Raw genomic sequence first — 7,682 nt, forward strand, 5'->3', positions numbered from 1 at the left:
TTTGCAAGCGGATCGTGATCATACCTATTTGATAGTAATAACAATTGACGTTAGTGTCCGAGATATTGAAATTTTGCTCGCTGAACTTGAACCCAATACGATTCCGCTCCGCTTGCAACATGCGGTTCCGTTGATAAACAATAACAATAAACATGAAATTGCAAACTGATGACAATGATGATATCAAATATGAATATCAATATCAAATCTCAATAAACAATTATGATATCAAATAGCGAATTAAAGTTGAATCACTTTTGCTTTTAATATTTAAGAAGCAACATGCATTTCCGTAATGCCAATGAGGCAGTTTCCTTTGAAAAATATTGTAGTATTAGTATATAAAGTATTAATGATCTAGTTTGTGCAAATGTCTCAGTTTTTGATAAGAATTTTTTAAACCGTTTTTTCTGTTCCCCCAAAACACCCTCAAAGTATTGACGTCAATTTTGAATCCCCCTGTATAGATAAGTTGAAAGTGCATTCAACTCGCATAGCTCCTGAACAGGAAGGACGTGATATTTTCACTGACTCAGCCTGCATGCAGGAATCCTTGGAGCTAAACTAGAAGACTCGTTCAAGTGATGATGTGGGGTACCGACGTCTAGCAATGCAGTTTGGAAAACAATCCCTAACCATCCGCTACGCAAAGTTTGAATTCCTCAAAAATCTCGACGGGCCGTTTGGAGTTGGCTGCGCCCGTTCGGCGCAGCCTCCCAGGATGCGAGAACGCCCGATTTGCCTGTTCCCGCTATCCCGTATCCCGATGTATCCACATCTCGGCATCCGGGGAAAAGGGGGCGCGTGAGGAGCGACCGCGACCCGCATAGTAGGCGCCCAGCCAGTCCACGCCTATGGAGCGAGCTGCATCCTGGCAGCAAGATTGCAGAGCAATCCAGAAGTCAGTCAGTGATGTGATGTGTGTTCGTTTCTGATCATGTTGGGACTATGTCCGGGCGACAAAATGTGAGCCAGCAGGTAAGTTTCCATTAATGCAGCCCTTAAGTCGTACGGCTTACCAAACGATGCGCCTCGTGCAGGATTTGACAGCGCCTGGTCCAGGGAGGGTTGCTGCCCGGGAACGTTTTCCGATTCACATGGTGTTGTTTAACTTCATTAATTGCACCCACCTTCACCCCTTTTTCTTCTGCAAATTTGCGGCCTCCATTCGCGACACATTTTGCTGATGGACAGTTGGAAATTTTGTAACTTGTCAGTCTCTAGTCTCAAAGCAGTTTTAAATCATGCTCATTTGCCGTTTTAATCAATATAGCTTCTAATGCAACAAGCTGATTTACTCCAAAAATACCCGAATAGAATAATCATTATCCAGATCCCGATTCACTGCTCTGGTTCTCTATTGGCAATTGCAGGCCAGCAACGGAAATGGCTAGAAAATGAACGCGTTTCTGAGACTGATATCTGGACCACATTTACTCAAACTTATAAGCCCGTTGATCTGATCGTTTCACATATAATATATGTCAAAGCTGAGTAAACTAAAGCCTAAAGCTGCATTTCAATGCACCTCACAAGTAGCCGCCCAGTGAGGTAAGCTCGTGTTACTCACTTAGATAATGGATTGCATCAAATCTAGTCTCGGCAGGTTTCAATAAAACTACCTTTATTGTTTGATGGATTAGGTGGAATAATCTGGACAGCTGTCCTACTATCAAAACATGTTATTACAAGCTTCTGGAACCAGAGCCAAACAGAATGGCCAGCATTTATCAGCTTGCAAATACACTAGTCTATTATCTACCAGCATTGTTTATATACCAGCATAAAACCAGATTCTGCATGATCTATCGTTCTTTATAAGTTTAAAGGCGCTTTCAGTTGATTAATTTTGCCCCGTTTATTTGCTCCACATTTTCCAAACTAACACTTTGCCGTTGTTTTCATTTCTTCTTTTGCCTGTTTTGTTCGATTATTTTAACCAGCATGCATTTACAAAAACTTGAAATTTTCTTCATATTTACTGTCAATATTTAAAAACTATTAATCTCAATTAATTAATTCAAATGCAGATTGATGTTTATCTTCAATTTATTTACTTATCATTTGTCTTGTTATTGTTCCGCAAAAATATAGATTCAGACAATACATATTATTATCAAAGTCTTCTTTTAAAGATGAAATGAGCAACTTGGAAGAAACAAATTATCTTGCCTGTTATTTTTACAACTGAAGATTTTAATTAATGCAATGGTTTTTAGGCTTCAAACATCGCAAGTGTTCTTTTGAATTTTTACTATATCATTGTTGGTTGGTCATCTTCGTCATGATTAGTTTTACTTTTTTTCAGGTTTATTTTCATGAATTTCTGCTGGAATGTCTCCATTTTAATTTAAGCTATGCACGTCTTCAACCTTCCTATCCTCTCTTCATGGAAATTTCCATTGAACTACTCAAGGCGTCATGAAGAGCAGAATCAATTTGTTAGTATGTTTACTTGCTTCTAATGTGACTTTTTTGAGTTTTACTTAAGTTCTTCGAAATTGGCTATCGTTTTAAGTCCGCCTAATGCTTTGTCACAATATGTTATGTGTTTAGGTGTAATTTTGTACTTATTTTATTTTAAGTTATAATTGAGATAGATCTTAGTTTAACAATTTTTTTTTCAATTTGCCTCAATTGCTTCCAAATCGAAACTAGTAAGAAATGGAGGAAATGGATTTAACCATTTTTGGAGAAATGGTTAAATTCTTGTAATAATTTTCTAAAATAAAATGTTACAACATGAAACGGCGCAAGTTATTAACATTATGTATTAGTATACTTTTTATGACTATTTATAATTGTGGCTGTTATAAAAGCAATTTTGTATTTGTCGCGATACCAGATTCTTCATCATTAATTTCTAATTGTTCACATCTTTTAAGTAGATTCATTTTGCTCCATTTACTTACTTATAGTTTTAGGGACTAGCACTTTGCCACTGTTTTAATATTTTAATTTATTCCTTCGTCTGTTTTGTTCGATCATTTTAAGCCGCCTACATTTTCACTTTCTCTGAGTCGACAAATAGCTTACACGGAAAAACTTTAAATTTTCCTTATAGTCACTGTCAATATTATATATTATAGTATCCCCACCCACTAAAGCAATTCAAATGCAGATTGATGTTTGTCTTCAATTTATTTACTTATCATTTGTCTTCTTATTATTCCGCGTTACCCCTCATAAAACCCTATGACCTTTGCTCAACTAGCTTTGTCCCAAATACGGTGTAATGATATTCAAATAACCCATAAATTTTAACTTAGTTTTAAAATTCTGGGTAGTCGCAATATGCAGACGTGGGAGCAACTGCGAGTTTTTCATGATTTTTCAAAGGCGCAAAATTCGTTATTAAAGGTTGTGTTTTTTAATTGCAATAGCGTTCAGGTTTGTCAATTTTGTGAGACTCTAAATGGATGAGCAACCCCAAATGAAACGATCATTGGCACCAAAATAATAGAAACGAGGAGTTGTTTGTTCAATCGATTTCCATTCAATTGGTTTTGATTTTGTTAAATTCATCTATTTTAATGCTGTATTGGATTATCTGTTGAGCCTTTCAACGTTTCTATCACCAACATTATCTGGTGGCGATTGTTTGAAAATACACTAGTCTATGAATGCAATTATTGCATTTTTCACTACGCTGTAGTTTATTGAAAAATTCTTGCATTTTGGTTGCAGGTTGCAAATTTCAATGGTTAAATTGATCGAAATTTCTTGTTCTATGAACGGATTCGTGCATATCCGATCCATTAAAGCACAATTTTATTTGATAAAACCAATTATTTTTTGGCTGTGCTCAATCCATTTAAGAGCCAAACTGATTTTGCAACTGGCAACAAACCCAAATTGAATATTCTACATTATTAAGGCAAAATCCACTCAAAATAAGGTGCACGTTTTCCATTTCAATAAAATGCATTTTATTTTAAAATATTGCGCTTCTCGCTTTGAAATATGTGCTTGTCTACATCTGTTGTTGCTTCGGCGAGCTTCACATTTTATCTGCAGCGAATTATGATTTGTTACTGGTCTTTCCAGCATTTTTATCATTTTTTGGCTACAGTTTTGTTAATTATTAGAGTTTTAAATTTGTTGCCGCTTTTGACGAATACTTCCTTTTCTGTATTATGCGGTTTACCTTTTTGAAACAAAAAGTGCAAACAATCTTTGTAGTTGCCATTTGGTATGCCATTTATGTTTTCGAGTTCTAAATTGTACCACGTACGTTAATAGTCTGGGTGTTTCTTGAGTCGATTCTATCTAAAATATTGAACGTATCCACGTATCATTTCGAGGTTTTAGGGTGCACATCTTCAAGTACGAATTCTGTTTCCGGATCATCACTGCCTGAAACGATTGAAAATGTAAATTAAATTCTGGAGACTTGGCAGTTGTCCGAATAACTCTTATGGTTACTCTTGATTGTTGAGGTATTGTAATGTTTGAAATATTAATAAGCTAAACCAATCTGAAAAGCCGCTAAAATTAAAGTCAGTGCATTTTCCAAATAATACAATCTACGTTAAAATACAAAAATATTGACAACGATTCATTTTATTAAAATTTTTTAATACTCGAACCTAGCAAGTTGGTTATTTTGAAATATCCCAATAAACATTTTTGATGATGACTTTACGGCTCAAAACTTTCGGCTGTTTCAATGTTCAATACTATTTCTACGTATGGTTATATTTACATACAAAATCCAGAACTTCTGATATCCTTTCTGATTTATGGCACTTACACTTTTAGCTTTTCTGCGTCAAGAAGTGCCAACCCTTTTTAGCTCAAATAAATTTGGAAATATTTAGAAATCGCCAAAAACATTCACTCTGAACCCTGTTGACTAATACATTGAAAGTAGAACATGTATACTTTTATGTCTCTTCGGGTCCAGTAGATTTCATTTGGACATTTTGAAACCGCTTGCAGTAGTTTAAATTTCAATTTTATGCCTTAAGTTGTATAAAAACTATAAACCGGGAGAGGATATTTTTAAAGGAATTCCCAATTGTGTTTCCTAATTGAGTACAAACACTTTAAGGGCTAATTTTATGAGAAAACGTTAATTTGAACATGGAGTGAACAGGCTTTTGCTTTCATCCACAGGGTGTTAAAGTTTACAAGATATATGCAAGATATTCTTGCCATATTTGGTATGTCATTTGCTCTATTTATGGGCCCTTAAAAATAAAAAAAATAGTTCGGTAATCAGTGAAATCAGTATATAATGGGTAATTTTATTATTAAAATAAAATCGGGGTGGTCCTGTAACCGAAGTTAACAGTTACCTTAATCTTAATAAAAGTTATCTCGAACGTTTCTCAATACCTGCCTCCTTTTACTCACAAATTGCGATTGTTTTTTTGATAAGTTTATGATGCAGAACACATAAAAACAACCGGTAACGATAACGAATTAAATTCAAAAGCTTCACTAAACCAATTGTTTAGCCCCCGCTGCCAAATTTTTTTTATAGCCCCCGCTGCCAAGATTTAACTCTACTTTGGAAATATAAATTTTCAATTTATCTCGGTTGATAGGAAACAACGCATTTCTCACCTCTTCATATTAACTTTTTCTAATAAAATCAGCTCAAGACTATGCCCTTGAAATTTTTGTGTTCAATTGAAGATGATTTTGTGTTCAATTCAACTCTGCACAATTGAAGAATAAATAAAATAATTTTTGCGAGCTGAGACGTAAATTCTCAATTATCCTAAAATAAAACGAGATTAATAAGAAACTGTTAATTTTCTGACTGAATAAGCAAATTTATAAATATAGTCACAATTTCTTTTTCTCGAAAATGTCTTTTGTATACCGGCTTTTCAGAAGAGAGATTAATGCTGCCAATTGAAGTCAGCGTTGAGAAAAAAGCCTTAATTTACTTGAATTTGAATTGAAGAGAAAATCGTCTGAACAAGTATTTTGCATGCAATTTGGCGTTTTCTATAGATGAACTTTTTACATTTTTATGAATTCTCGTTTTTCTACTTATCCAACGTTCTAAAATTCGAAAAATTAGTTCAGCTGTAGCAAAAAATTTTTGCATGAAAGACAACAACTTTGCTTAAAGCATTTATCAATCTACCATCTGTATATGAAAATATAATCATGTTTTGTTTAAATACTAAACTGCGCTTACTATATCAATAAAAGTAGTTGGTCGTGAATGAAACAGGTTTATTTCAGTGTTTAATAACAACGACTTCAATGTATGCCTAGAATTTTAATGTTTACTGATGTGGTAGATATTATAGTTTTTAATGTTTTCTCATATAACTCCTGCTAGCAATTTTAGCTTTATTTTCACTCTCTGTACTACGCTGGCCTCGTTAATATGACCATGATTCTTTTAAAAATTTGCGTCGTTTTTAATTCCATCTAGAACATTTCGCATTCTTCATATTTTAAAATTATAATTACGTTTTAAAATCGTGTTTCATTTATTTATTCCAGTATTTTCCACACATTTTCTAAATAGTTTACTGGTGAGAGATATCAAAGGTTGATAGTCCACACATGACTGCTATTTCTACATTCATTTATTTTAGAAACATCTTAATTGACTGATGGCGAGTCGCTAGTTTTTTAACAAAGCATCTTGACAGTTTTTTAACAAACCACCCGTATCTGATTTGTTTTATCCAGTTTTATTTTTGGACCTGATTAATAGATTTATAAAATCTATGAAACCATATAGCAAATTCCATAATTTCAGATTCTTTGAGCTACTGTGGTTTTGTACTCATATATAAATAATATTTTTTAACCAATTTAAATCATTAATAAGGTGATTCAGTAAAATCTAAAATTCCTATAGCCGTTATCCAACTTTTCACTTTAAAATTATCATTTTTATAGAATCAAATATTTTCATGCTTCGATTGCTCGTTACCCAAATGTTCACTTGTTCTTCTGATTTTGGCAATTTTAGATTTGCATTTTTTTATCAACAGTTCGAATTGTTCTCTTCTCTCTTCATCTTCATTTGGTAACTATTCTCTCCAGTTAACGATGATGTCTTGCATAATCGATCACTATTAGTTCAAACTTCATATTATTAAAACGTTGTTTTGAATTTAGGATCATTTTTTGTAACTTTGGATAAAACATTTTTACGGATAATACAAGTAATTTAAATAACTGGTACAAAATCGCACAAGATTACAGGATAAATCTAATATTCCTAGAGCTTTGGACAATCACAGGTCACAGAATATGTATGTTACTTTTGTACCATACCACGCAAACAAAATTTGAGACAATCATTCAACGGACAAAGAAAATTACGGCAATTAACTTTTCCACACTTTATCACGTTATGATACACACTTATTTTCATACCCTCATTTTCGTTTGTTATATTTAAACTAAAAAAACTTAAAACTGCATAGCAGACAGCATAATATAAAATTACTGATTAAGACAATAAAAATATTTTAAAAAATATAAAAGCGACAAATACTGAACCTGATAGATAAGTTCTATATTGTTGAGGCGGATTCATTTTTTACAAACTTCTTGTTGGTATTTCGCCTCAAAAAATTTTGTTTTTGAGATAGAATTTCCTCACGTCTTTTATTACAGATTGATAAATAGTGCTCCTATTTCGTAATGAGAACGAATTATTTATCAAAAAGTAATCAAGAACTATCACCTAGAGGGTA

General features: G+C 33.3%; 1 protein-coding gene across 3 annotated transcripts in view; it reads left to right on the plus strand.

Moving 5' to 3' along the window:
• The first annotated feature begins 21 nt into the window (after positions 1–21).
• LOC109533728 (muscarinic acetylcholine receptor DM1) overlaps positions 22–7,682 on the plus strand; it is a 50,684-nt gene continuing 43,023 nt past the window's right edge. For all 3 annotated transcript variants that reach the window (XM_048664343.1, XM_048664339.1, XM_048664348.1), the window contains exon 1: positions 22–978. The gene's annotated coding sequence lies outside the window, so the exon portion shown is untranslated. The remainder of the gene's footprint in view (positions 979–7,682) is intronic.

This window comes from Dendroctonus ponderosae, unplaced genomic scaffold (assembly GCF_020466585.1).
Source record: "Dendroctonus ponderosae isolate FM_Combo_2020 unplaced genomic scaffold, Dpon_F_20191213v2 Dpon_F_20191213_1, whole genome shotgun sequence".
Classification (NCBI taxonomy): Eukaryota; Metazoa; Arthropoda; class Insecta; order Coleoptera; family Curculionidae; genus Dendroctonus; species Dendroctonus ponderosae.